The 26,782-nt window shown below is 44.5% G+C and overlaps 1 protein-coding gene across 2 annotated transcripts in view; it reads left to right on the top strand.

Annotated features, from left to right (window-relative positions):
* The window catches only part of ESRRG (estrogen related receptor gamma), a 657,829-nt gene that overhangs the window by 153,772 nt on the left and 477,275 nt on the right, over positions 1-26,782 (top strand). The window contains exon 1 of one of the 2 annotated variants that reach the window (XM_047754867.1): positions 13,707-13,832. The exons of the other annotated variant lie outside the window; for it this stretch is intronic. The gene's annotated coding sequence lies outside the window, so the exon portion shown is untranslated. Of the gene's footprint in view, positions 1-13,706; positions 13,833-26,782 lie in introns of those variants that run through there. 2 annotated transcript variants of the gene reach the window in all.

Below are 26,782 nucleotides of genomic sequence, written 5' to 3'. Positions count from 1 at the left end.
ATAAACAGGAGGGCTGCCCAGGAGGGTTGGATCCTGCTCTCTGAAAGGCACAGGTCAGCCACAAAGATTCCAAGAGTAGCGGTTGCAGAGACCACAGTGTGAGCCAGGAAAAGTACAAGTGTGAGGTTTCTAAACCCAAAGACTTACCCAAGAAGAGGAGCCCAGCGTGACCTCAACAGTCAAGTCATCAAATCAGAACCCACTGGATCTGAGGGACAAGGTTTTCAAACAAAAAAACTAAGACTGAGGCCAGAGCAATTGCTAGGCAGATGGGGGGCTGTAGAATGGGCAGGAGGTGGGAGGTGGGGGCTTATGATCTAGTGCCTGTGTCCGCAGGCACCACCATGCCCTGAGCCTTGAAAATTACAGTGACGGAAGGGCAGGAGTCCTGGCGGGATTTAAAAAGAAATAGTCTTTTAGGAGTTCCCTGGTGACTCAGCAGGTTAAGAATCCGTTGTTGTCACTGCTGTGGCATGGACTCTGTCCCTGGTCCAGGAACTTCCATATGCCATGGGTGTGCTCCCCCCCGCCGAAAAAAAAAAAAACAAAAACAAGAAGGGGAAACTTTAAAGTAATAAAATTGGTTTTAATAAAATAATCTTTCACAGATAAGTCAGAAAAGTTTTCACGGAATGCCTAAATCTTGATAATAAGTCATTGCTCCACCTCGTAAGTTTCTCATTCCTGCAGTGTCCGGTGATGGATGCACATAGGTGGAGTTAATTATCGCAGGTAATTAATAATAGTAACTATGCAACTCTGGGTGTGTCTTTACTTTCTTCCAACTGTGTTTGCTCGGTTGAGGCTTATATAACGCAAAGCCTTAGTTTGAATTCCAACTGAAACAAACCCCAAGGCAAAGATTTAAAGGCAAGGAATTGATCCGGGAAGCTATTTCAGTAGAAAAGAAGGTAAGACAGAGAAGGGAAGGCAGCCGATAAAGATTTTCGTTATCGAGGAAATTATAACTGGAGCTCAGTTCTGCTGGGAGCCTCTGGGATCCCTCCCCCAGGTGGGGGAAATGAAGTATTTCTACACCTGTTCTCCCATCACTCATTGGTTAGGGCTGTGGTAGGATGTAGATTCCTTGGCATATCACCAGGGCCATGCAGGTAGGCAAACAACCACCATGGCAGCCAGAATATGCTTCCTAGCAAAAGGGGAGCAAGTGATAGCAGTGAAGCCAGCCTGGACTGAACCAGTAAGGGAAAGGCTCTGGGCTAGGTGGCCTCTGCTGTGCCCTTGGTCTAGCCGTCTAACGGTCCTGGTCTGAGCTCACTTGGCAAAAATGTGGTAGGCAGGAATGAGAGTCCTCATGACACTCTTGGCCTGGACTTGTCTTCGAGATCTAGGTGGAAAGCTTAGAAGAAATCGTCAAGATTCCTTCACAGGCTTTTCTCTGCTGAAATTAGATTTTCCGCTTGAAGAGGAAGTCGGATTGTAATGGAATTGTGTATTTTATGAAAGCACACGCACACCCAGGAGTTCCAAACTTTTAGCACTGGAAAGATATTTCCAAGCAGAAAGGGAGAAGCTGGACCAGACAGCAGCCATGACTCTTCTTCCCTTGAAGAGTCCCCTTGGTGCTGCCGGCATCCTGCTTCTCCATAGGTCAGAGGCTTTTCTTTACACTTTTGGCTCAAGCTTGTGTGCCTCATCCCACTCCTTAGCACAGCTCTTGTCGGGAAAGGACATGAGATTAAAAATGCAAACCTAGTTACAAAAGTGAATATTTGTTCAGAGTGAGAAAGGAGATCATAACAAATTTCAAATTTAACAAAGCTTATAAATATCTGAACATTAAAAAATTCAGAAAGATAATCAAATTTTAATTAGCTCTCTGATCCTCCTCTATAAAACATTTTTTCTCTTCCATTTTTTTTTTTTTTGGCTACATGCTCTTTGATTGCTTCTTCTGTGACAACAAGGTTTTGTAATATCATTTTCTGTAGAGAGACTAGAAAGATAATTTAGTCGTTCCTTTAGCATGTTGATTGAAATTTGTTTTTTTCTTATTGACAGCTTATAAAAGTTTTTTTTCAGTTACCCTACTCATTACTGGTGATGTTATGCAAATTTTTAGGATTAACCATTTTGGAAAAACTCTATCCAACTTCTTGCCTATATAAGCTGTGAGATTTAGAAGAATTTTCTAGACTATCTGGCTTTATATATTTCAAACCTTACATCTCACGGTTCCCATTGTGGCTCTGTGGGCTAAGAACCCAAATAGTGTCCATGAAGATGTGGGTTCTATCCCTGGCCTTGCTCAGTGGTTTTTAAGGGTCCGGTTTTGCCACAAGCTGCAGAGTAGGTCACAGATGCAGCTCAGATCCTGCGTGGCTGTGGCTGTGGTGTAGGCCTCAGCTGAAGTTCTGGGAACTTCCATATGCTCCAGTTGCAGCCATAGAAAGAAAAAACAAAAAAAAAAAACCTTATTTTTCTTCTTTGAGCACTTACGTTCAATGCTGGGCTCCCGAAACATATGTTTGCATCTCCGCACGACCTGCAGCTTCCATCCTCAAACATGGTACCCTTGCTGGATGGAGTGGGAGGAGCACTCCTGAAAGTGGTTCCTTCCCGGGGAAGATGAGCGATGCTTGACCTGTAGGTAGAAATATAAACTCTTAAACCCAAGCTGCAGGTGCCACCAACTCAGCTGTCCCTAGCCAAATGCTGGGAGTGCCTGAGGCTACATGGAGGCCATGCCACCAAGACAAAGTGTGGAGGGCAAGTTGGAGATAGGTTGTGGTTAGAACACCTTGCGGCACCAAAATAGAGAACTGTGTGTCCACAGAGCCATGGGAGGGGCCTCCACAATGAGACTGAAAGCTTCGCTTCTCTGAGCTTCAGTGCTGGTCCGCCTTTGCCCATAGCATGGCATTCAGAAGCCACCCCGGTCTTTCCTTATTTGCCATCCTGTCTGGGAAATCCCTGTTCTAGCTCCGAGCTCCGTCTGTATGGGCCTCGTCTAGCCTTTTGCCTCCCGATGTCTAACTTTTCTCCACGTGGCAACCCTTCTTCTCAATCAGACTCTCTTGGATCAAGTCTACATAAAGGTTTTGAAGCATTTCCCTTCTCACCGCTAGTTGTCCTGAGTGCCTCTCATGTAAGGTGAGATTATTGTCATTGATCAGACAAATGGCCTTCAAGCAAGATGTGACCCCCACAATATAGAAAGACGTGGGTTTGGGGGTTCCTGTGTGGCTCAGCGGGTTAAATATCCAGCATTGTCACTGGTGCAATTCTGTCCCTGGCCTGCATGCTACGGATGTGGCCAAGGGAGGAAAAAGAAAAAGGTGGGGAGTTCCCGTCGTGGCGCAGTGGTTAACGAATCCGACTAGGAACCATGAGGTTGTGGGTTCGGTCCCTGCCCTTGCTCAGTGGGTTAATGATCCGGCGTTGCCGTGAGCTGTGGTGTAGATCGCAGACGCGGCTCGGATCCCGTGTTGCTGTGGCTCTGGCGTAGGCCGGTGGCTACAGCTCCGATTCAACCCCTAGCCTGGGAACCTCCATATGCCACGGGAGCGGCCCAAAGAAATAGCAAAAAGACAAAAAAAAAGTGGGTTTTATTCCATTCAGTTTTATGGAAAATCAGCTGATTAACTTTGTCACTTACATGAAAAATATAGACATGGGTAGGGTTTTTTTTTCAAGGTGGGGAGATGTAAAGCCATTGACAGGAATTTAGTCTTCAGGGAACAGCTCTGCTTTTGAGAAGTTTGGAAAAAATTGCACCCCCTCTTCCTTCTCCAGCCTGGGTCCGAGGGTGAAATTTCCAGCATTTTATTTTGAGTGTTGTTGCCCAGCCTTTTCCAGCGTGTGGAGGTTCCTTGGGGAGGTGCGTTTGTCAGCTAAAGAATCGCATCACCAGGGAGTCCCTCCTGTGGGGCGTGGGAAAAACCAGAAGGTGATTTATAAAGCTGTGCCAAAGAACTTCTTGCCCTACCCAGTGGCCTCTGATACTAATAAATCCACTTTTTTTTTGTCTTTTTAGGACTGTACCCGTGGCATGTGGAGGTTCCCAGGCTAGGGGTCAAATCAGAGCTGCAGCTGATGGCCTACGCCAGAGCCACAGCAACGCAGGATCCGAGGCACATCTGCGACCTACACCACAGCTCATGGCAACTTTGGATCCTCAACCCACTGATGGAGGCCAGGGATGGAACCTGCGTCCTCATGGATGACAGTCAGATTCATTTCTGCTGGGCCACAATGGGAATTCCAAATCCACTTTCAAGGTCACAGTTTTTCAACAGATCCCTCCATGTGATAGTGTGCAGATTTGGTTTTCTGAGAGTGGCCTTGGGATCCAGACCTGCCCGAAAAGGGCCTGGCACTGACAGATGCCACCATGCTTCTGAAATCCCAGGCTCCCCTTTGCCTGTGAGGAAGCCATTGGGGTAATACAGAATCATAGTTACATACAGTGGTGATCTGTCTGAAATTTTTCTTGAGTTTATTATTTAATAAAGAACATTCAGAAATAGGCAAGTAAAAAATGTCATTTATGTCACAGATGAAAAAGCCACGTATATGTATTAATGGAATTCATTGGCTGGTTTATGGACCCAGACTTCTCTAGGGACTGCACGAGTCCTGGTGCATATAGACCCCTCTGCCTTTGCCAGGAATGCAAGGTAGTCCCCAGATAGTGTGTGTGAATAGCCCAGCATAGTGCAGAATTCTCTAGGGGCCCAAATAAAAGGCTGTCTTCGGGAGTGCAGAGCTTAAAACATTTTGAAGGGAGATGCGCTGGGCGATGCCCAGCCCTGTTAGTCAGTCGGTTGTGCTTTTGCTGGGCAGGTGATTGCAGGACACCCGCTCTACACAAAGCATCTTTGGAAACATTTCGTCCCTTCACCGCTTTCCCGTTATGGGAATGGTTAGAATGATCAGGTGTCATCCGCGAACAGATGTTTGTTTCTGCCCAAACATTGTCAACAGCATCCAACTCGAGGATGTCAGAGAAGCATATACTTGCAACTGAAACATGTCCTCTGCTGGTTAAGACTTTGCCGAAGGAAACTTTTATGTGTAGAGAGCTATTGCGCACAACCCCTTTGCCGGCTGGTGAGGGTGAGCTGGCCACCCCCTACACATAGTGTGGATGCAGCTTGGTCTTAAAGGGATAGCAAGGACCTATTGTGAGCCCTCAGTTCTGCAAAAGAAAAAAAAAAAAATATGCAGAAGAGTCTATTGCTATTAGAGGCTTGGAGAAACCTGGACAGAGCCCTTATTTCTTTTGTTTCAGGAAACAAAGCGTGAGATTTGCTTGAATCCTACAAGCTCTAAATGCAGTCATGCTCTCTGGTTATTTATAGCACAGGAGCCTCCGCCCCCCTCCCTTCCTATTATGCCTCGGCCCCTCCCCCAGCGCCACGTCCCTTTATTTAGATCTGAAGCCTCATTCTCAGAGGCTGTGTGGCCACAGCAAGGATGTACCTCTGAGAAGTGAGGCAGACTCTGGAGGTCTTTTCTTTTGCCTCATGGAGGCTCCCCATTTGGGGTGTGTTCCTAAGGCTTTGCTCTATGTAAGAAACCCAGTTAACAGGCAGGATGTCTTTGATATTTTATAGAAGGAAGTATTTTTGTCATCATCTGGTATTCCTTGCAGAAAGCACTGCTGTTGTCTATAACCAATGTTCTGGAGTAGATTCTTAAAAAGAAAAAAAAAATGTGTGTGTATATCCACAACAACAAAATCTTTCACCCTGAAAGTTCTGTGCTACCTGCAAAAGGAAATATTTGAAGACGTATCAGGAAATGACCAAAAAGAAAAAAGTCATCAATGCCACTGTCTGATACTCATTGTAAGAATAGCTCTACATCTGAAGCATACTTCATGCATTATTTCATTTTATCACCAGGTTACATGGTAGCTGTGTAGTAGCACGCCCATTTTACAGATAAGGAAGCTGAGGTTTAGAGAATGAAACAACTTGTTCCCAGTCTATGAGCTCATCAGGTTTTAAACTCAGATGGTCTGCCTCCTGCCCAGTGCTTTTTAACCCTTATCCAAATGCCCTTGGGTACAGTTCTCTGATGGTTCATGTTATCTTGAGTGTGTGAAGATAAAATTGATGACCTAGGTGTCTGCAGGTCCCTACAAAGGCCAGTGCATATGGTGTCACTTGTTTAGGGACGAGTCCTTATGGCCCCTTAAACTCTAGGTCTTGATTCAGAAACACCAGCAGCATCTTCTTTGTCCATCGCCTGTTGTGGAGTTTTCTCTTCCATTCTCTTGCTGCTGAAAGTCAATCATGGGTCTGGAAAGAGTAAGTTTGGAAGCCTCCATTTGATTTTAAGGAAGGGATTCTTCTGCTTTGGACTCTTTTATTCCACTAGGATAATTTCCCTTCTTTCCCTTTTCTCCCGAAAGTGCTTTATAAAACCGCAGCTCTGCTGACATGGCCTTTATCACCCGCCAGTTCCGTAAGTACCGCACTGGCATAGGCTGACACACTCGGGGGGTGGGGGGTGCACTCAGGTTTGGGGGGGAGCATTGTTTATGGGAGGTAAAAAAGCAAACAGGGAGATAAGCTCAGGGTCTGCCTTTAGACCATTGCCCATCTAGGACAAGCAACTTTAGCCTTGTCCCTTTTCAGAAAGAAAAAAACAAAAAACTTTCTCCTTAGAAAATACCCAGCTGACACCTGCATGTTTTCTATCCCGGTAAAGGCGAGGCTCTGGGGTTCGTATCAGAGAATTTAGCGTCGCACCATCTTCTTCAGGTGGTACTGGGTGCAGCTCAGCATTTGCAGACTTGGTGTCCAAGTTGCATGTTGAAATAAAAGAAACACCCATTTTTTAAAAGTGGGGGCGAAATCCTGGCATTTTAGGGAAAGGTTTTCTCTGACGGAGGGAGGAGAAAAATATGGAGAATAATGAATTCATCAAGCTGAAAATGCACGAGGCAGCGAAGCGCTCAGGCTTCAATACATGGCAAATGGAAAGAGAGCTCCCATTACTGCTGAGATGCACAGACACAGCCCCGCTAATCGCTTGGTCATGCTTGGGAGACACTAAGTCATCACAGGCCATGACATGGTGAGAACAGGGTGCCAGGGGTTTGTTGTAAGAAAAAATTGTTGATTTAACATCCATAACCAGCAGCACCACCTTCCCGACCCTCACCCTCCGGTGACAAGTCTTGGTTGGAAAAGTGCTTGTGTGTCTCTGCGTTTAACTCTTTGGATTCAACGCAGAAATCGTATGGGAGGTAAAAAGGGTAGAGGAAGTGACTCTTTGGACGAGGAGATTAATTTCTATTTCTTGCCACAGTTTGTTGTCTCTTACAGATAGGGTGTGTAGTCTTCAGGGTCTAATAATAGTAGTTGGCATTTATTGACGAGTGGGTTCCTGCCAGGTGCCGGTTTTTCCTCATTAAGTCCTCACGACAGCCCTGTGAAATAAGGTAGCAGAATTGTCTCTGTTTTATGGGAGATAAGTATCCTGTTCAAGGTCACCTAGCTCATGAATAGTGGAACTGAACTTGAAACTGAGATCTGACTCCAAAGCTTGTGCTGTTGACCACTGTGCCTTGTATTCAGTTATGTTCTTTGAGAAATCTAATGAAACCAGAGGACAAATGAGTTGAGGAGACAAAGTGTACTTTTTCATTCTTTCAACATACACTTTATTGAATACTGTGCTTACAATAGCGTGGAAGGACAGCCACGTGCATGTAAGTTCAAAGTAGTACCGTTGCTGATGAGAAGGAAAGATGCATGGGGGCCAGGGTTTGCATGGAACAAAAGTCACCACATCTTCAGGGATTGCTCTCGTGGGTTCTGCCATACAACCAGCGACTAGCTTGTTACCTGGCTGTCTTAGTAGGTACTCAGTGAATAGTACCGTCAGGAAAGGAATTGAAAGCACGACATTGAGCACAGATTCCCTATGGACGAGGTGGGAAAAGGCATTTCAGGATGAGAGAAGAGCAGCTGTAAAGACAGGAGACTGCCGGGAATGTTCTGGAAATGACGCTGGGTCTGCATTGCTGGCGTGCAGGATGGGAGATGGCTGAGTGAGGGCGGCAGAGGGAGCCGAGCCTGCTCAGCGCACAGGCGGGATTGTTATTGACACGGTGTACCTGCAGCAGGCTGGGGGCGTACCTGCAGGAGTGAGGGGACCATGGATGTCATGTGCCTCTGAGGAGGAGGGTCCCCTGAGGTTAGGGGAGCAGCTCTTTGGATGACGGCCTAAGGACTGCGGGGGCCGGGAGGGGGTCAAGACGGGGGTCTCTTGCTGTGGTCTGGATAAGATTACGTGGGTGTGCCTGCAGAGCTGGCGAGGTGGGATATACTTAAGCACCCTTCAGAGAGACTGGCCATTCATTAGATGTGAGGCAAGAAGAGATGGGTGGAGCTGAGGATGGATTTCTGGTTTGAAAAAAAACCCAGTAAGCCATTAATTTTTTTTATTTTTAAAAAGTTGAAAACATATTAAAGTATCATGGACTTATGATGTTCTGTCAATTTCTGCTGTACAGCAAAGTGACCCAGGCATATATATATATATTGTGTGTATATATATATGTGTATATACTTTCCCTCATATTACCTTCCATCATGTTTTTAAAATTCTTTTATTAAAGTATAGTTGATTTACAATGTAAGCCATTAATTTTTTAATTAAAATAATTATTAAAGTATAATGGATTTATGATGTCCTGTCAATTTCTGCTGTACAGCAAAGTGACCCAGGCATATATATATGTGTGTATATGTATATATATCTATATATATATGTGTGTGTGTGTGTGTCTACTTCCTCTCATATTACCTTGCATCATGTTTTTAAAATTTTTTTGTTAAAGTATAGTTGATTTACAATGTTGTGCCAATTTCTAGTTCCAGCAAAGGGACCCAGTCATGCATATATATATACATATATATACATACATTCCACATATACATTCCAATAACTAATGATAAAATAAACCAATTATGACAATAAAAAAAGAGTAGGAGCCCAGTGAAACGTGCATGTGTGTTAACTCACTATTAAGCCTTTTTTTCAAATCGGACAGCTGACAATGCTACCGTTGGTAGCCGTTTTCCTCTGAAATATAATTTCAATTTTAATTCCCTATGAAACAGGTATTCTAGTCCTTCTTAGGGTGTCGGGCGTAGTGCTAAGTCCTTTATGCCCGTTACCCATTTAATTTTCCCATCACTCCTTTGAGGACAGTCAGTCCTCGGGAGACTTGTTGCTCCATTCTACGGATGCGAAAACAGAGGCACGGAATTTCATTTGCCAAGCGGCTGATAAACAAATGGCGGATTCTGGATTTTGAATCCAGATGTTCTGATTCCACCCGAATGATCCGAAGACGCAAGAAGCTAAGCGTCTGGCTGAGACCAGGCTTTCCCTCTCTTGAGCATCCCAAGGGACATGGATGCCTGGCACATGTCAGGACAGGGTGGGAGTAAGCAGGACTGTGTCGGGATGTCGACAAACCCCAAAGCAGAACTCCGCCACGTTCAGAGGAAGGGCTGCCTGTCCCACACGGCCAGTCCTGAATCACACATTTTCGACCTTCAGGGAAAGGCCAGGTGCTCCCTGGGGCTGGAGGCGATGGCGCAGAGAGAGGGGCGTGCTGGAGGGGCTTCCCAGTGTCTGAGTCAAGCCAGTCTGAGCCGCATCCGAGAGCACCCGGCCAGCTCCCGGGAGAGAGGGAGGAGGGAGGGCAAGGGACAGAAAGGGGGGACGTGACCTCTCTTCTCTCAGGTGGGCTGACGCTTCAGACCCAACCCGTGAAGGAAGAGAGGCCCGCAGCCCTTGTGCCTGTGGCCTTGTGCCTCCTGTGTGTTTCACCTGTTTAATAAGCATGTCGTGTGATCTGCTCCAGAAAAAGAGGGAGGGGAGAAGAGGACAGTCCAGGAAAAAGACCTTGAGTTCCTTCTTCCAGAAGCCACAGTGGCCCACAGTTCTCACTTTGTCACTGAATACACAGAAACAAATCGCTGTTCAGTACAGGGTGCCTGTGCATTAGGGAAACAGGACGGCGTACGTGTGCTGGCCTGGCTCCTCCTGCCCCGTCACTGAGGGCTTGGTGACCGGAAGCCCCGCACAGAGCCTTGGGGAGCCGAGCCGTGGGGTTGGCCACGGGGTTGGCCCTGTGGATAGGGATTAAGGATGGGTATTGGATATGTGGTTGCAGAGTTGAGACCGTCATGGCCAGGAGATCGTTCTTGATTCTGGTAAAAGGAAAGTAGCACATTTGAATAGATGCCATTTTGTTCCCTATATGAGAAGAGTTGGAAGATGAAGGTTTTTTTTCTTTTTCTTTTCTCTCTTTTTTTTTTTTATGGCTGCATCTGCGGGGAATGGAAGTTCTGGGCTAGGGGTCAAATTGGAGCTGCACTGGGGGCCTACACCATAGCCGTGGCAACACCGGATCCCAGCTAAGCTGCATCTGTCACCCACACCATGGCTTTCGAACTTGAATCCTCTCAGAGACCACATTGAGTCCTTAATCCCATAAGCCACAATGGGAACTCCTCAAGATGCAGGGTTTTTGGGTTTTTTTGGTCTTTTCTAGGGCCGCTTCCATGGCATATGGAGGTTCCCAGGCTAGGGGGCTAATCGGAGCTGTAGCTGCCAGCCTATGCCACAGCCACAGCAACACGGGATCCAAGCCGTGTCTGCGACCCACACTACAGCTCAGGGCAATGCCAGATCCCCAACCCTTTGAGTGAGGCCAGGGGTCAAACCCACAACCTCGTGGCTCCTAGTTGGATTCGTTAACCACTGAGCCACGATGGGAACTCCAAGATGCAGCTTTTAATGCCTAGTTTGACTCTACCCTGTGTACCTTAATTCTGGGAGCTTGCAGATTTTCTCTGTGAAGGCCAGATAGTAAATATTTTCTTTTTCTATTCATCTCTCCAATTGTAATGCAAAAGCGGCCTTAGGTAGTATGTGAATAAATGAGCTTGGCTTTGTCCCAATAGAACTTTACTTTAAAAAGCAGATGGGGTGGGAGGCTGGAAGTCAGAGGAGGCAGATTCAGGCTGAGTTCATGGTCATTTGCCATCCCTTGTTTCAGGCAAATGGCTTAACTTCCCTAATGTCTCAGTCCTTTCCCCTCCAGTGGATTAATTATTCTCGCCCAGCAACTCAGAAGGTTCAAATACCTGGCATAATAAGCAGTTCATAAAGGAAGGAAGGTTGGGCAATTCATGTCCTGGCGCAGTGGAAATGAGTCTGACTAGGAACCATGGGGTTGTGGGTTCGATCCCTGGCCTCGCTCAGTGGGTTAGGGGTCCAGTGTTGCAGTGAGCTGTGGTGTAGGCTGCAGATATGGCTCGGATGTGAGGTTGCTGTGGCTGTGGCATAGGCCGGCAGCTGTAGCTCCGATTCAACCCCTAGCCTGGGAACCTTCGTATGCGGTGGATGTGGCCCTAAAAACTAAAAAGCAAAAAAAAAAAAAGGAAGGTTGGGATGTGAAGGCCCCAGCCAGCTATGGGACTTTGGCCTTGTACTTATTCTCAGTTGCTAAGGACTTTTTCAGCTCTCCCATTCTATGGAGAAGAGTTTGAGAAAGTGCTCTCCAAATGTTAAGTAAAAGTAAAACTGGAAGTGTAGCTTAAAAATTTCTTTCTGAAACGAGTCCACCTCATTTCTTAGGTTACAGACAAAAGTACAAGTTCTTACTGGAAAGTTAGTTCGTATACTCTCCAATTTGTAAGAATTTTTCCTCCTAATATCATTAAGTTGCATTAGAGCTTGATGTATGCAAACTTGACCGAGAAGGTCCATTGCCCTAGGAGGAGACAGAGGAGACGTGCTGATTTGGGCGATGAGGGAGAAAGTGTCTCCTAGGAGGTCCCGTTGTGGCTCAGTGTTTTCGGACCTAATGTTGTCTCTGGGAGGGTTCAGGTTCGATCCCTGGCCTCACTCAGTGGGTTAAGGATCCAGTGTTGCCGTGAGTGGTGGTGTAGGTCATCGAGGTGTCTCGGACCTGGTGTTGCCATGGATGTGGTGTAGGTTACAGCTGCAGCTCCAATTCAGTTTCTGGCCCAGGATCTTTATATGCAGCTTATATATATAAAAGGAAAAGGAAAGTGTTTCCTAAAACTTTTTAAACCAATAACGCAGCAAGTATACAATTTTTGCTTCAGTGATATTCCCAGCATTTCTCCAAATAGTGCAAGAAACAGACATAAGAGAAAAAAAGATGAAATTCCACTGCCTTTAACCCTTTCATGAATAGAAAATGTACAGAGTATACTGCGTACAGTATAAGAAAATGATTCCATCTTCTCTCTAGATGCTCCATCCTTTGGAGCCCACTGTGATTAACCTAATAGAGCGACGAGCTTCAGGGTCACTTATTTCCCCTCTGGTGCTCTTGATTTAAGGCAGGATACAGAACGCAATATGCCCAAACGCACCCTCTCCTTCCCTATGAAAGTCGTAAGAGTAATAAGGAGGAAAGACAAATTCATTTGAGTCCAATCCATCCTTTAAGCACAAAACAAAACGCAAACCTCATTATTGAAGAGTAATAAAAATGAGACTAAGTGGCAGTTAGGTTCCTACAAATAAAAATTGCTACCACTGCTGCCATTGCCTGTCTTTGTGAAATGAGGAGATGAATCCTACCTTTGTTCAGTGAACCCGTAATGAAGAGGTGTTTAACATTGAAGGCTATAGCTTGAAAAAGATATTGCCCTGTAAATGTGAGACCAATGGAGACAGTGGGTTGTGAAGGCTACACCTGCCAAAGGTAAGCTTAATGAAATAGCCAATGGCACTGTCATGGTTTAGAGATTCACCCAATAGTGTAAGCATTTACAGACTCATGGAGTAGCATTCTAGTTTAATGCTTTCAAGTTCTTTTTATTTTAAGCTGGCAGTGCTGGGGTGGATGGGGGAAGGGAGTGATATGTACGTTATTCTCTCTCTCACACACACACACACACACACACACACACACACACACTTTTTAAGGAGGATTTTCTCCCTGGACATCCTGAGTGATACGTATGTAGCTTAAAGTGAGTAGAGTATTAATTTATAGTTATTAAAGTGATTTGTATTTTGTATATTTATATATCTTCAATACCTAGCAATTTCTTCATACTTTGTGTGTTGCACTAGCAATTTTGTTGGATACACTATTTCAAGTAACCCAGATTGAGTGTTTCTATTAGTTGGTGTTAGATAAATGGCAAGACATGCTCTGAAGTGGACTTCAACCCTGGAAGAACTGTAGAGCCAATGAACTTCCAAAAGATGAGCAGTCCTTTGTGAGGTGTTTGTTGTAGGGTGTGATGATTTGATGTTGCGCTTTGGGGGTAACAGGTTAAGGTGATCTGTCCCAGGAATCTGTTCCTTGAAATGGGCTACATAAAGAATCCTACTGGCACATAGTAGGTGCTCAACTGGCACATAGTAGGTGCTCAACAAATGTGGTGTTTTCATATTGGTCTAAGAGATATCCTGCTTATTCCATCAGTTGCCTGTTTTTGAGTCTCTTTGATTAAGGGTGGCTCTTGGCAGTCAAAGAGATTAGATCCCAAACCTCTGTCTCTGGAACTCCCTTCGATGCTTGAAAGTAGAGCAGCCCGATATAGAAAGGTTCAGAACTGAAGTGAATAGTTTCAGAATTCTCTGTGCACCTTTTTAATGAGCTCTGTGTATTTCCAAAGTGTTTGACAATCATTTATCTCTCTGACTAAACAGAGACCAGAGCCAGGATAAAGGAAGGGCCCTGCAAGATCCTGCATTGAATTGGCAGGACAACCACATCACATAGAAGAATTTATGGCTTCCATCGCCTGAGCTCAACCCTCGCTCCTGGCTTTCTGTTCCTTCAGGTTTGCTTCCTTTTGGATATTGACTTTACCAAAAATCAAACAAAAATTGCCTTTTTTGGTCTCCCCCTTTTCATATCTGTCCTCATTCTGACCAGATTGTTGTCTTTAAAAGGTGGTAAAAGACAGGACATGGAAAGAAGAATGTAGTAGCACCACGGTTGTTCCTTGGTCGAGAACCAACCTGGTCTCGAGTCCCCACTTGATGTTTGTTTTTATTAAAAACGTCTGCAAGGGCAACTGTTCTGAGTATATTATCCAAGAGGATCTTGTTAATTAGTTTTGCTGCAGCATCGGTGGGAGTAACAAAAATATACATCTGCTGACTAAGAATGACACACATTTGTTAACAAAAACACCGTTTTCACTAAAACACAATTCTTGACAGTTTAGCGCGTGCCATATAATGTTTAAATCCTATCTTCAGTTCCTATAATTTTGGGAAAAATTATAAATTACTTTAAAAATTTTTTAAAGTATGTTTGGAGCCTGTGAGAAAATTCTGGGGAAAAAAAAAAAAAGAAGGGTTCCCCAGAAACTGCCCTCCCTCTGCTCAGAGGGGGAGAAAAAAAAGAGAAAGGATGGTGCCGGGTGGGGTGGAAAGAGTCCTGTATACTTCAGCCAGGGGAAGTAATTGAAAATGCTAATTCTGTGCCCACAGATGAAAACTTTGAAGGACAGGTCCTTGTCATCGGACTCCTCGAGAAACAGCAGAGCAGAAATAAAAATAGATCATTGACCAAAAATATCCCTTTCCAACTGAGAAGTTTTAAAGTGCTGCTGCCCATTTTTCTGTTTAAAAAATTATAAACCAGCCTTTTTTATTCTTTACTTTGAGAACTGTGGGGGCTAATGTATGGGTGGTTTAAGAATAGAAATATTAAGAATCTCAGTTTGCAAAATATTGAAATAGTTCTATGGCTGTTTTTTCCCCTCTAGAAGATGAATTATCTGCAAGGGTCAAATTTAGGTTATTGTCAAATCAGGAATTCCAGAGGCTCCAGTCAGTTAGCAATTTTGGGAAAGATGCACATAGATAAGAGTTACCTCCTTTTCTTCTTTAGAGAAACAGCAATGTTAATGATTATAATTGCAGTAATAATTTCTGGAGGTCCTGTTGTGGCTCAATGGAAACGAACCTGACTAGTATCCATGAGGACGCAAGTTTGATCCCTGACCTCACGCAGTCGGTTAAGGGTCTGGCATTGCTGTGGCTGTGGGGTAGGCCAGCAGCTACAGCTCCGATTTGACCCCTGGCCTGGGTGTGGCTCTTAAAAAAAAAAAAGCAGTAATAATTTCTTTCCACTTTAAGCTCAAGGGTTACATTGGGGTTTGTAGCTTGTTTGCAGTGTTAGAACCAGTGGGGCGGGGATAGTCATGGAAATAGTTTGGGGAAGTGCCCTTGTCATATAGAGCATTAAAAACTGGGCACGTGTTTACTGGCTCTTTTGTATGCTTACTGGTTCATGAGAATCAAGAATGGCGATTGGAAATGGTTACCCAAGAGGAAAGAGGGTAGGGAAGGGATATATTAGGGGGTTCGGATTAGCAGATACAAACTACTATATATAAAACAGGTAAACAACAAAGCCCTTCTGTATAGCATAGGGAACTGTATTCAATATCCCACAGTACGCTATAATGGAAAGGAATATAAAAAAGAAAAAATAGGGAGGTCTCATAGTAGCTTAGTGGTAACAAATCCCACTAGTATCCATGAGGATGTAGGTTCGATCCCTGGTCTCGCTCAGTGAGTTAAGGATCTGGCATTGCTGTGGCTATGGTATAGGCTGGCAGCTGTAGTTCTGATTCACCCCCTAGCCTGGAAACTTCCGTATGCCTTGGGTGCAGTCCTAAAAAGCAAAAACAAACCAAAAAAAAAAAAAAAAGAAAGAATATATATATACATATATATAACTGAATCACTTCTCTGTACACCAGACACTAACACAATATTGTAAATCAACTATTCTTCATTAAAAAAAAAAAAAAAAAGGTCTTGTAACCATGCAGAGCTAGATTTGGAATTCATTTCTTCTTTTATTCTTTCTTTTCTTTTATTCTTTAACAGACATTTATTGATCCAGTACCGTTCTGGGTACAGAACAGTGAGCAAAAGAGACAGAACCTCTGCCAGCATAGAGCTTACATTCCAGTGAGAAAGTAAAGAAAAAAGGAAGGATGGTGACCGGTGCGTCCTATGGGAAAACAGTAGTGTGAGGGGAAGAGCACCGGGGTTTGATTTAAATCGGGTGGGCAAGGAAGGCCCATTCAGGCGACATTTCCAGAGAAACCTGGAGCCACCGAGGGAGTGGCTTTGTGGGCCTGGAATCACCCCTCCTCAGCCACCCACAAAGCCACTCCCTTGGTGGCTTCAGGTTTCTCTGCAAATGTCCCCTCAGTGGAGTTTTCCTTGACCACCCTGTGTAGATCAGATTCCAGCTTGAACCGTGATGGGACGGGAGTGGAGTATCCTCAGGAGGAACCAGTGCAAGGTGGCGTCAAGGAAGAAATGGGGACAGGGCTACATGGTCCTCAGGTCACTGTCACGGTGATGACTTGTACTCTGCTTGAGATGAAACCGGTTCTAGGATTTTGAGGAGGGAGATGTGACATGATCTGACATTTATAAAGGACCATTCCACAGTTCTTTAGAGAACCAACCAAGGAGAAACAAGGGCAGAGACAGAGAAACTCACTAGAAGGCCACCGTCATAATCCAGGGAGCGGTAGCCATGTCGGATCCTCGAGGTACCCGAGGTACCCATGGCGGTGGTGGGACGTGGTCGGAGTCTCTGGATGTACTTCCGAGGTACTGCCAGCAGGATATGCTAATGATTTGGGTGTGAGATGAGATGAAAAAGAAAACCTTTGCATTGCAGACCCTCATTCCACAAGCTTAAAAACCTTAGACAGTTTCTCACTCTGGTATCAACGAGAAGAACAAAAAGGTGTATGTTCCTTGAAACCTGTTTAAAAAATTAAAATGCCTTTATTCATATTATTTGAGTTGAGCTTATGCAGTGGGTATTCATCCATCTGGCAGACAAACAGAGGCCCTGTGATATTAAATGCTCTGACCAAGTTTAGATAGCCAGTCAGTGGCAGAACACATCCTTCAACTCATCTGCAGAATCGCTATCATAAAAATCGTCTTCCTTATTAAGTGCTGGGACCATAGCTTATGAGGTTCCAGCATTTCAGGGATCCAAAGGTCCTTTGAAGAGCTAAGTCAGTGCTCAGCATCTCAAATACTGTTGTTAGAAGTTGTTATAGTGTGTGAATCTGTATTATCTTTTGTACATGAAGAGAGAGGAGCCGACCTACAGGGGAGGACATTTGCCCATGAACTTTGTGTTCCTTTTTTCTGGCAACAAGCAATTAATTTGCCCAGTTTGGGCCACTTCACTCTTATCCACTGACTCGTGTGTAACCCAGGGGCCATTGTTTGTCATATGGAGATGCCTTCTGAGTGACTGGAATGGAGCAAGACTAATTAGCTTAACCAACGTTAAAAAATAAGACTTCCCCACTGATAGGATGCTAACCAGCAAACCAACCTGTCACACTTACAGTCTTTTATGGTTGTGGATGACTGGCATCGTTTCAGCATATCCAGTGCCTTGGCATTTGCGAAAGCCACCTGGCCACCTTTATTGGTCTGATGGATGGATCTGAGGCTGAAGGGCAAGATGGATTATCTATTAATGGAAAATAATACAAATAGAAAAAAAAAAGCCCTACCGATTTAGTTTATCTGAGTTAATAATATCTAAATACCTTAACCTCAGATCATTAGTCTTGAATATCTCAATCAATATGGATTCTCTCAAAAATCAATTTGCTGCTACAAATGTGATTGTTTAATAATTCACAAGTTAATGGGCCTTTAGGCTAGAAAAGGTGAGTGTAGCTGAAGGAAAAGAGGTAATTGCCATCTCAGATAAGATTTCAATTAAAAGAAGAGAAAGTCTACGAAATAGAGTGTACAAGTTTTCGTTGAGACGTGGCGATGTTTTATATACACATGTTTGGAGCCAGCTGAGTGGCCTCCTGGGGAGACATCCATTTAGTTCAGTTTCATTGTTCACTTTCAGATCAGAGCTGTGTAACAGTTTTCCTGAAGATCATAAATATTTTATTCAAATAAACCATAGCAAATTTCTGTTTTACTTACTAGATTAAAAACAATAATTTTCCATAGCTAATGACTGGTGCCAAATATAGAGGCATTCCTCTCTGCAGTAGTCGAGCGTCAGGACAGACGAGTCTTCTACGGCCTTTTGGGGACTCCCGTTTCGAGCCTCTTCTGTTTTGTGTCCGAGACAGTGACCTTGTTTTGCCAATTTTGCCTTTGGAGTGGCCCTTGCCCATTGCTGTCGCTTTGGATGGCTCGAATTCCCAGGACTTGTCGTTCTTCCTAACATGTTGCTTTCAGGATAAATCTGTTCTCTGAAAAGATGTTTTGAAGCCTGGCTTCCCGAGTGCTCTCCCCTCTGCCGCAGGTTTGCGGTGTGGACAGACCGATGATGAATGATTCTGATTCTCTCTACTTTTCATTCTCCACCAAGAATCATCTGTCCCAAGAATCTCTTCAAACTGTTATGAGAGACCATTTTGGGGGGTTTGTTTGGTTTTGTTTTTTCCTCAAACAGCATTTTTTGGTTGTTTTCGGTTTTGTTTTGTTTTGTTTGCAGCCACTGACAACGGTGTTCTTCTACGTTATTTTAGAAGGAATAGATGAATATCGGAGTGGGGGTTGCCAGGGTCACTGCTGTCCGCCCAGGAGAATGTCCTGTCACCTGAATGACTTCGTTGTGCCCCCACCCTGGGCCACACCCAGCATGTAAGGCTGGGTGACCTTTCTGTCTATTTGCATAATCTTCCTTCCTTGGATTTATTCTCCATGCCTGGGTCAAAAAAAGGGGCTCATTAATAAACATTTATTGAGCACCAACAGGGTATTATGTTCCAAATATATTCCCTTCCCTATAGGCTTGGAATCCACAATTTTGGCTCCCAGCAGTCACCTCTGCCCTGATTTTGAGAAGAGTTAAGTTATCTAAGCAATTGAAAGGACATTCAAATATCTGTGAACTTCAAAGAGAGATAGTCCTTCATCTAATATGTCCTTTTAGATGGTCAAAATTTCTAAATGTTCTACTTGTCTCGGAAAGTCCCATGAACTGTGAGTTTCTGGGATGCAGATTAGACCCTGGTAAGGTTAAAATTGTTAACACTCATAGCTAATAATTAGGTTATCAAGTGAAAAGCATCTGTGCTGTTGGGTGTGGGGACTGTGGCAAGCGGGGGAAAAAAAAAGAACCTCATAAAAATGAAAGGACGTTGTCAAGGTCATTGGCATATGACTTTTAAAGTCATCCGAGCTGGGTGCCGTTGTGCTCAAAATTCGATCAGTAGGCAAAGTTGAAGATGACACTGTTGTTAGGATGTGTGAGGCTTTTTACTGAAGCATGATAAATAATTGAAAATGCCTTTAGCAAATTCCTGTTTTAATGGGAAAATACTTTGTCATGCCGTTTTTCAATTAGTATTCACTAATTCAAATTGGTTTATCATTTAGGCAACTGCACATTCGATTTTTAGGGATGCATTTTCTCATCTGCGTTTTTATTTGTGGATTTTCCAGTTGATAGTAAAACTTTCAGTGGGCTGCAATCATGTTTCTGCTTGTGGCTCCCAGCATTTTTCTGATGAATGCAACACCTGAAGGATTAAATTAAAAATCACCATCAGTGGTGCTTTTTGAACCTGATCCCTTGAACCCGGCTTTGGTGAAGGACTATGGATTGTAGCTGTTCGAATTAGAATCTGGGATGGGGAAAGGGACACGTTTTAATGTGAAATAAAGAAGGTGGTGATTCTTTTTTTTTAAAGTATGGATGATATACAGTGTTGTGCCAATTTCTGCTCTATAGCAAAGCGACCAGGTTACACGTGTACATACATTCCCTTTCTTGTAATTTCTTCCATCGTGGTCTATTCCAAGAGACTGGAAATAGTTCCCTGTGCTGTACAGTAGGACCTCATTGCTTATGCATTCCAAATATAAGAGTATGCATCTGCTAACTCCAAACTCCCAGTCCATCCCCTCCCCTCCTCTCTCCCCCTTGGCAACTGCAAGTCTGCTCTCCGTGTCTGTGAGGCTGTTTCCGTCTTGTATCCAGGTTCATCTGTGCCATAGTTTAGATGCCACACAGGCATGATATCACATGGTGTTTGTCCTTCTCTTTCTGATTTACTTCACTTAGTGTGAGAATCTCTAGTTGCATCCCTGTTGATGCAAATGGCTTTATTTTGTTCTTTTTTAGGACTGAGTAGAATTCCATCATCTGGATGTACCACATCGTCTGAATCCATCCATCCGTCAATGGACAGTTAGGCTGTTTCCATGTCTTGGCTATTGTGAATAGTGCTGCAAGGAACATACGGGTGCATGCATCTTTTTGAATTGTAGTTTTGTCTGGATGTAGGCCCAGGAGTAGGATTGCTGGATCATATGGTAGTTCTATATTTAGTTTTCTGAGGAACCTTCATACTGTTTTCTACAGTGGTTGCACCAGTTTACATACCCGCCAACAGTGTAGGAGGGTTTCCGTTTCTCCACACCCTCTCCCACACTCGTTATTTGTAACCTTATTCTTGATGGCCATTCTGACTAGTGTGAGAGGTTTTTTTTTTTTGCATGCCCTTGCTCCTTTTCTTCAGATTTAAAGGACTCCGCACATATTAATTTTGAAAGGCATTCTCCATTTCAGATTTAACATTCTTGTTTGCATTTCTTTAGAAGAGTCGATAGTCCAAAATGTGCTTCCTAAAACATCAGGTGGTGGTTATTTAAGTATTTCTTAAGCAGTGAAGGTTCACCCAGCATTGCCTTAGTTCAGGGGCTGTAGGCAGTGGAAACATAAAAAAGATGCTTTAACTTTTTTTTTTTTTATCAATATGATAAAAATAAAGGCTAACCAAAAATGAAGAGCCCTGGTCTTCATAAGGGAATTCAGGATTCTTTCATTCGTTATTTAATTAGTATTCCAGAGGTGGTTTGCTGCTCTCAGAAAGATGTTTTTATGTTTACATTTGTTTCTTTCCACCTTCCCATTAGAGTATAAGTTCTGTAAGAGTGAGGAACTTTATGTCTGTACTTTATCCCCTTAGAATAACAATTGGCACGTGGTAGAAACGTTCAGTATCTTTGCTAAATGAATGCATGATCGATTGAGTGAACGATAAAGCCTCTTCTTCAGAAAAGAGTTCCCTAACAGAGACAGGTCGTCTGAGATCCAGAAGTTCAGTAGGAGCTCGCCTAAGAAGAGGCCTTGAAGAGTAAACGTAGAAGGAGCACATTCCTCACAGAAGAAATGGACAGCGCTAAGTGTTTCGTTAGCACTCCCCAAAGGTGAAATACTTAGATATAAATGGAACAAACTACAGACAAGGTCTATATGAGGAAAACTACCAAGCTCTGATCCAAAGAAATCGAAGATCTCCAAAAAAAGAGACACATCTTATGCTCATTCCTGGGGACTTCAGAGAATGCTGGAATGAAGACACTAGAGCTAAGATCTTGAGCGTGGTGAGAGAGGAAGAGCAAGGAAGGAGACGTAATCTGTATCTTGGGACAGCTCGGTGGCTGCCTGCTCCCCAGCTGAGCCTGCGCCCCGCTTAGCCTGCCCCCGGGAAAGGCACCCATCTTCCCAGGTACAAGTGGCAGCTCCTCTCTGGTCTGGTTCTCCCAGTTTCTGATTTCCATTTGCAAGATGATTACTGCGAAGCAGAGGTGGAGCCCAAGGGCTTGGGAATAGTGAAGAGTGCCAAGGGAAGATGAATCCTCTCCTTGTCCACCGTATCAGAACCAGAATCTACGGGCAGCCCGGCAGCTACCTGGTGCATTGTTTGAAGCACAGTGAATGACAGCAGTTAACCCTGTTGAGACTCTGTGTTCCACAACCTAACCATGCCCTCTGTGAGATTTCCGTGAAATCCACGGGTCACTGGCGAAAGAGGAAATGCAAGCCCGTCTCTAACATTTTCTGGGCCAGGACAAGAGTCCAAATAGAGGCCCGGGCACCACCATTGTTTGAAAGCTGCAAATCAAGCTAATAAATCGTTAAACAAAACATGTTCTGGGAGCTCCTGTTGTGGCTCAGTGGTAACGAAATCAGCTAGTATCCATGAGGACATGGGTTTGATCCCTGGCCTCACTTGGTGGGTTAAGGATCTCTAGTTGCTATGAATTGTGGTGTAGGCCAGTGGCTACAGCTCTGATTTGACTGCTAGCCTGGGAAGTTCTATATGCTGCAGTGTGGCCCTAAAAAGACTAAAACAAACAAAAACATGTTCTATTGTTTTGTCTTGAGAACCATTCCTTCCTAATCCTTTTTTTTTTTTTGCTTTTTCTAGGGCCTCACTTGCGGCATATGGAGGTTCCCAGGCTAGGGGTCCAATTGGAGCCATAGCCACCGGCCTACACCAGAGCCACAGCAATGCAGGATCTGAGCCGCATCTGCAACCTACACCACAGCTCACGGCAACACTGGATTCTCAACCCACTGAGCAAGGCCAGGGATCGAACCTGCAACCTCATGGTTCCTAGTCGGATTCGTTAACCACTGAGCCACAACGGGAACTCCCCTAATCCTTTTTACTTCCATTGTGGTCCATGGGCCAGCAGCATTGATATCATCTCAGAGCTTTTTAGCAATGCAGACTTTCAGGCTCTGCCTCAGGTTTACTGAATCAGAAGCAACTCACAACAAAACCTCCAGGTCCTTTGTTACCACATTGAACTTTGAGAAGCACTGTTTAGAAGGACCTGAAAGCCCAAGTTCTAATAGAGAACCCTCAGACTTCTTGGAATGCTGCAGAATACGGCCACATGACAACAGCTGTGTCTCAGCCCCCCACCTCTTTCCTCACCCTTCGTCTTTCCATTCCCACTTCTCCCACCATCATGCCTTCAGATGCATGGAAAACCGCTTGATACGGAGTTCCCGTCATGGCGCATTGGTTAACGAATCCGACTAGGAACCATGAGGTTGCGGGTTCGGTCCCTGCCCTTGCTCAGTGGGTTAACGATCCGGCATTGCCGTGAGCTGTGGTGTAGGTGGCAGACGCGGCTCGGGTCCCGCGTTGCTGTGGCTGTGGTGTAGGCCAGTGGCTACAGCTCCGATTCGACCCTTAGCCTGGGAACCTCCATATGCCGCGGGAGCGGCCCAAGGAAATAGCAAAAAAAAAAGACACACACACAAAGAAAGAAAACCTCTTGATACAATCATATCCTTTTAACATCGCGGCTCTTTGGCCTCCCTTTGGGCCCAGACATGTACCACTGGCACAACAAGATCATAAGTGTAGGGACTTCCAAGATGGGTCTAGAGGTGGGGCGTGGTTTTAGGTGGGCGCATACCTGTGACGCTATAGACTTCTCATAGCGTGAAGAAGGGTGCAGCCAGAGAAGGGGCTGCAAAAATGCAGGACCAAGTAGGTGCCCCTCTTCTTCTGGGCTAAGGAGAGTGGTGGCTAAATATATATATCTCTCCCTCTGGGTATAAGATGACCGTGGTGATGGCATTCAGGCTAGACTGCCTTGATCCAAATCAGGTTATGAATAGGTGGAAATCGGCACCAGAAAACTCATCTACACACTGGGAAAAAAACAAACAAACATGGACCTGTTGAAAGGCATCCAGGATCACGGAACACCTGCGGGGCTTATGGTTCTCATCCACGTCTGAGTTTCCTGCCATTGGGGATGGTTTAGAGGAAAGATGATTCCTGAGAGACTTAGGAGATTGACCCTGACACAATACACCTGAAGAGTAGGAGGGGAAGATTTGATTGTCACTTCTCAGTTGTGTAATGTTTGATGCATCCGTAATAAATTTGACGTGCATTTTCATCTTTAGTCAAAAACTAACTACCTAAAAGGTATTTTGTACGCTCTTTTGAAATCTGGACTCTCCATCAAATGGAATTTCTTTTTTAAAAAAATGGAATGCAATGTGATTAGTGCAAATGTCTGCGAAATTTATTGTCCTATTAAAATCCTATTGGGTCTTTGTTTATGAAATGTATTTTTCTGTATTTGAGGTTTAGGAAGGCTTGATAATGAGGCTTTGAAGATTCATGGCCTCTTTTCTATGGCTTAATTTAGGCTCTATATCAAATATGTAAAATAACATTGTATCTTCCCACCACCTCTGTGGATCATACATTTTGTGATTATTTCCCTGCCAGCGTTCTTTCCTTCTCGTCTCCTTTTATAAATACAGAAGTACTCATCGGTGGAGGGTTTTTAACATGCAGTGTCAGTTATCTAGAGCAGGAAGGGGGAGCGAGCGTGGATGACAGTTTCTCCAGGGTTGGGTAGACACATACTGACTCCCATTCAGCGTCAGCTGCCACCCTCTCCCTTCTGCATCCTTTCTTTCCATAGGTATGGCCCATCTTTTACAGATGGCACCTAAACTCCCCATGGCCCATCATTCAGTTTCTGCAGGAGGCAGATGACTTGCTCAACAGTGTTGCCCAAGGGGTACAAAAAATTGAGATGGTCACATGATCCACTTTGGGGGAGTCAAGACTTCTGGTGACTTAAGGAACTATCCAGTGATTTTTTTTTTGTCTTTTTTTTTTGGTCTTTTCTGCCTTTTCTAGGGCTGCTCCCGCGGCATGTGGAGGTTCCCAGGCTAGGGGTCGAATCCGAGCTGGAGCTGCCAGCCTACACCACAGCCACAGCAACAAGGGATCCGAGCCCCATCTGCCACCTACACCACAGCTCACGGCAACGCCGGATCCTTAACCCACTGAGCAAGGGCAGGGACCGAACCCGCAACCTCATGGTTCCTAGTCGGATTCGCTAACCACTGCGCCACGACGGGAACTCCCATCCAGTGACTTTTGATCCTCCCTTCGTTTCATCACAAAGCAGTTAAGGCCATTCCTTATCTCTCGCACAAGCAATTCTTAGCTCCTGTGATCTATGTTTCTCTTTATCGCCATTGCACCTGTGGCTTCACCTTGCTCTAAAAATAAAGACCAGTGTCCTAAGCATGGCCCGTCTCAGTCTGGTCTGGCTCTACCCCTTCTTTCACTTCATCTCATCCCCTGCTCCCCACCCTGTGCATCTGTCTGGCTGCCTTCTTTTAGATCCTAGGACTCATTAGGCTCCCTCCTGTCACAGGACCTTTGCACCTGCTCTTCTCTCTGCTGAGAAATCCCCAAGTCTTGTACCTGCCTTGTTAACCCTAGTGGTGTACTCGGGTCTCTCCTTATGTGACCCGTGCTTGGCTTCTCTGTTGGTCAAATCCCTTTATTGTATACTTTCAAGACACTTATTTTTCAGTAGTATGACATTGAGTAATATCTGCCTCTCCTACTGCACTGAAACTCCTTGAGGGCACAGGCTATCTGCTTCACTCTTTCCGCTGCCTTCTTAGCACTTCCTGATGTCCCCGTGAGAAGGAGCTGAGGCGGGTGACTCTCTTCTTCTGGCTGGTTGCCCTAGGACAGCTCTGCATTTTAATATAAGGAAAAATTGCATCAAATTCCTCTTATAGGTTGGGGGCTGTTTTAAAAAGGCTCCATTTGGGGTTAGCAGAGGGGGACAGACAGGTCTCCATTCAAGCTTTACAAGGGGAGGCCAGCAGGTGTTTTACAGTTATGTGGTCTGATGCTGTTGGATTCCTCGGGGACCCAGGAAACAGGGTAGGAGGCTGTCTTTAGAAGACAGAGTGAATAAGGGTACTTAGTAACTTTGAGCCCAATTTTCATCCTGGGTGGCACCAAGAAGTGTCACATAGTCTATGCCTTTATCTCCAGACAGGTGTGTTTTCTCTCAAGCAGTGGTCGTGATTCCGTTCCTTAGAACCAGTGTCACAGTCAGGATGCCTTTCCTGCTGCCCGACGTACATTCCTTTTGCTGTAATTTAATAAGCCCATTACCTTTGTTCTTCCCTCGGGGAGAATCTATTTTGATAATAATTCTTTAAATAGATGAATCGCATTTATACAGCACCTTACAGTTTACAAAGTGTTTTCAGTACGTCGTCATCTCTTCGAACCTCCCTCCCAGCAGCTCAGGGGCTGGCACGTTATTTCCTCTTCTTTTCACTAAACAGCCCAGAGCGAGGATGGACCTTACTCAAGACCGCATGGCTGCTACGTGACACAGACGGACAGGTGGGTCTCAAACTCAGGTGCTGGTGTTTCTAAACCCCAAGTTGTTTTTGCAGTATCGGGAGCCCTCACCCTCTGAATGTGAGAAGGGGGTTTCTCCCTAGTTTTTCCTTTGAATTGTCGTCATCCTATCTTATTAAGGGGTATGTTTTCTCAGTTGCTGTCTTCCACACCTGCGTTCCTTTTCACTCCTCTTTCCTGAGCTCTCAGGGTTCCGTGTGTTGTATTGGTTGTGTAACTCTGAGACACAGTGTCTTAAAAAAACTTTCAAATGATAAGATTTTAATGAGTCCTTAAATAAGGCCCTGCTATTCATACAATCTGGTGCTGTGCTGGCTTTGCTTTTTTTAAATTGGAGTATAGCTGATTTACAATGTTGTGTTAATTTCAGGTATACAGCAAAGGGATTCGGTTTTACATATCTATATATTACTTTTCAAATTCTTTTACCTTACAAGTTATTATAAGCTTTTGAACATAGTTGCCCTTGCTGTCGAATAGGACCGTATTGTTGACCTATTTTGTATATAGCAGTGTGTATACATTAATCTCAAACTTTTAATTTCTCCCTCCCGCTGTTCCCCTTTGGTAACCATCGTTTATTTTCAAGGTGAGTCTGTTTCTGTTTTGTGTATAGATTCATTTGTATCATTATTTTTTTAGGTTCCACATGTAAGTGATATCATATGATATTTGTCCCTCCCTTCCTTCCTTCCTCTTTTCCTTCCTTCCATTCTTTCTTCCTTTCGATC

This window comes from Phacochoerus africanus, chromosome 12, assembly GCF_016906955.1.
Source record: "Phacochoerus africanus isolate WHEZ1 chromosome 12, ROS_Pafr_v1, whole genome shotgun sequence".
In the NCBI taxonomy this organism is placed as follows: Eukaryota; Metazoa; Chordata; class Mammalia; order Artiodactyla; family Suidae; genus Phacochoerus; species Phacochoerus africanus.
Note: the sequence above shows the minus strand (reverse complement) of the source record. Positions and strands in the feature narration are given on the sequence as shown.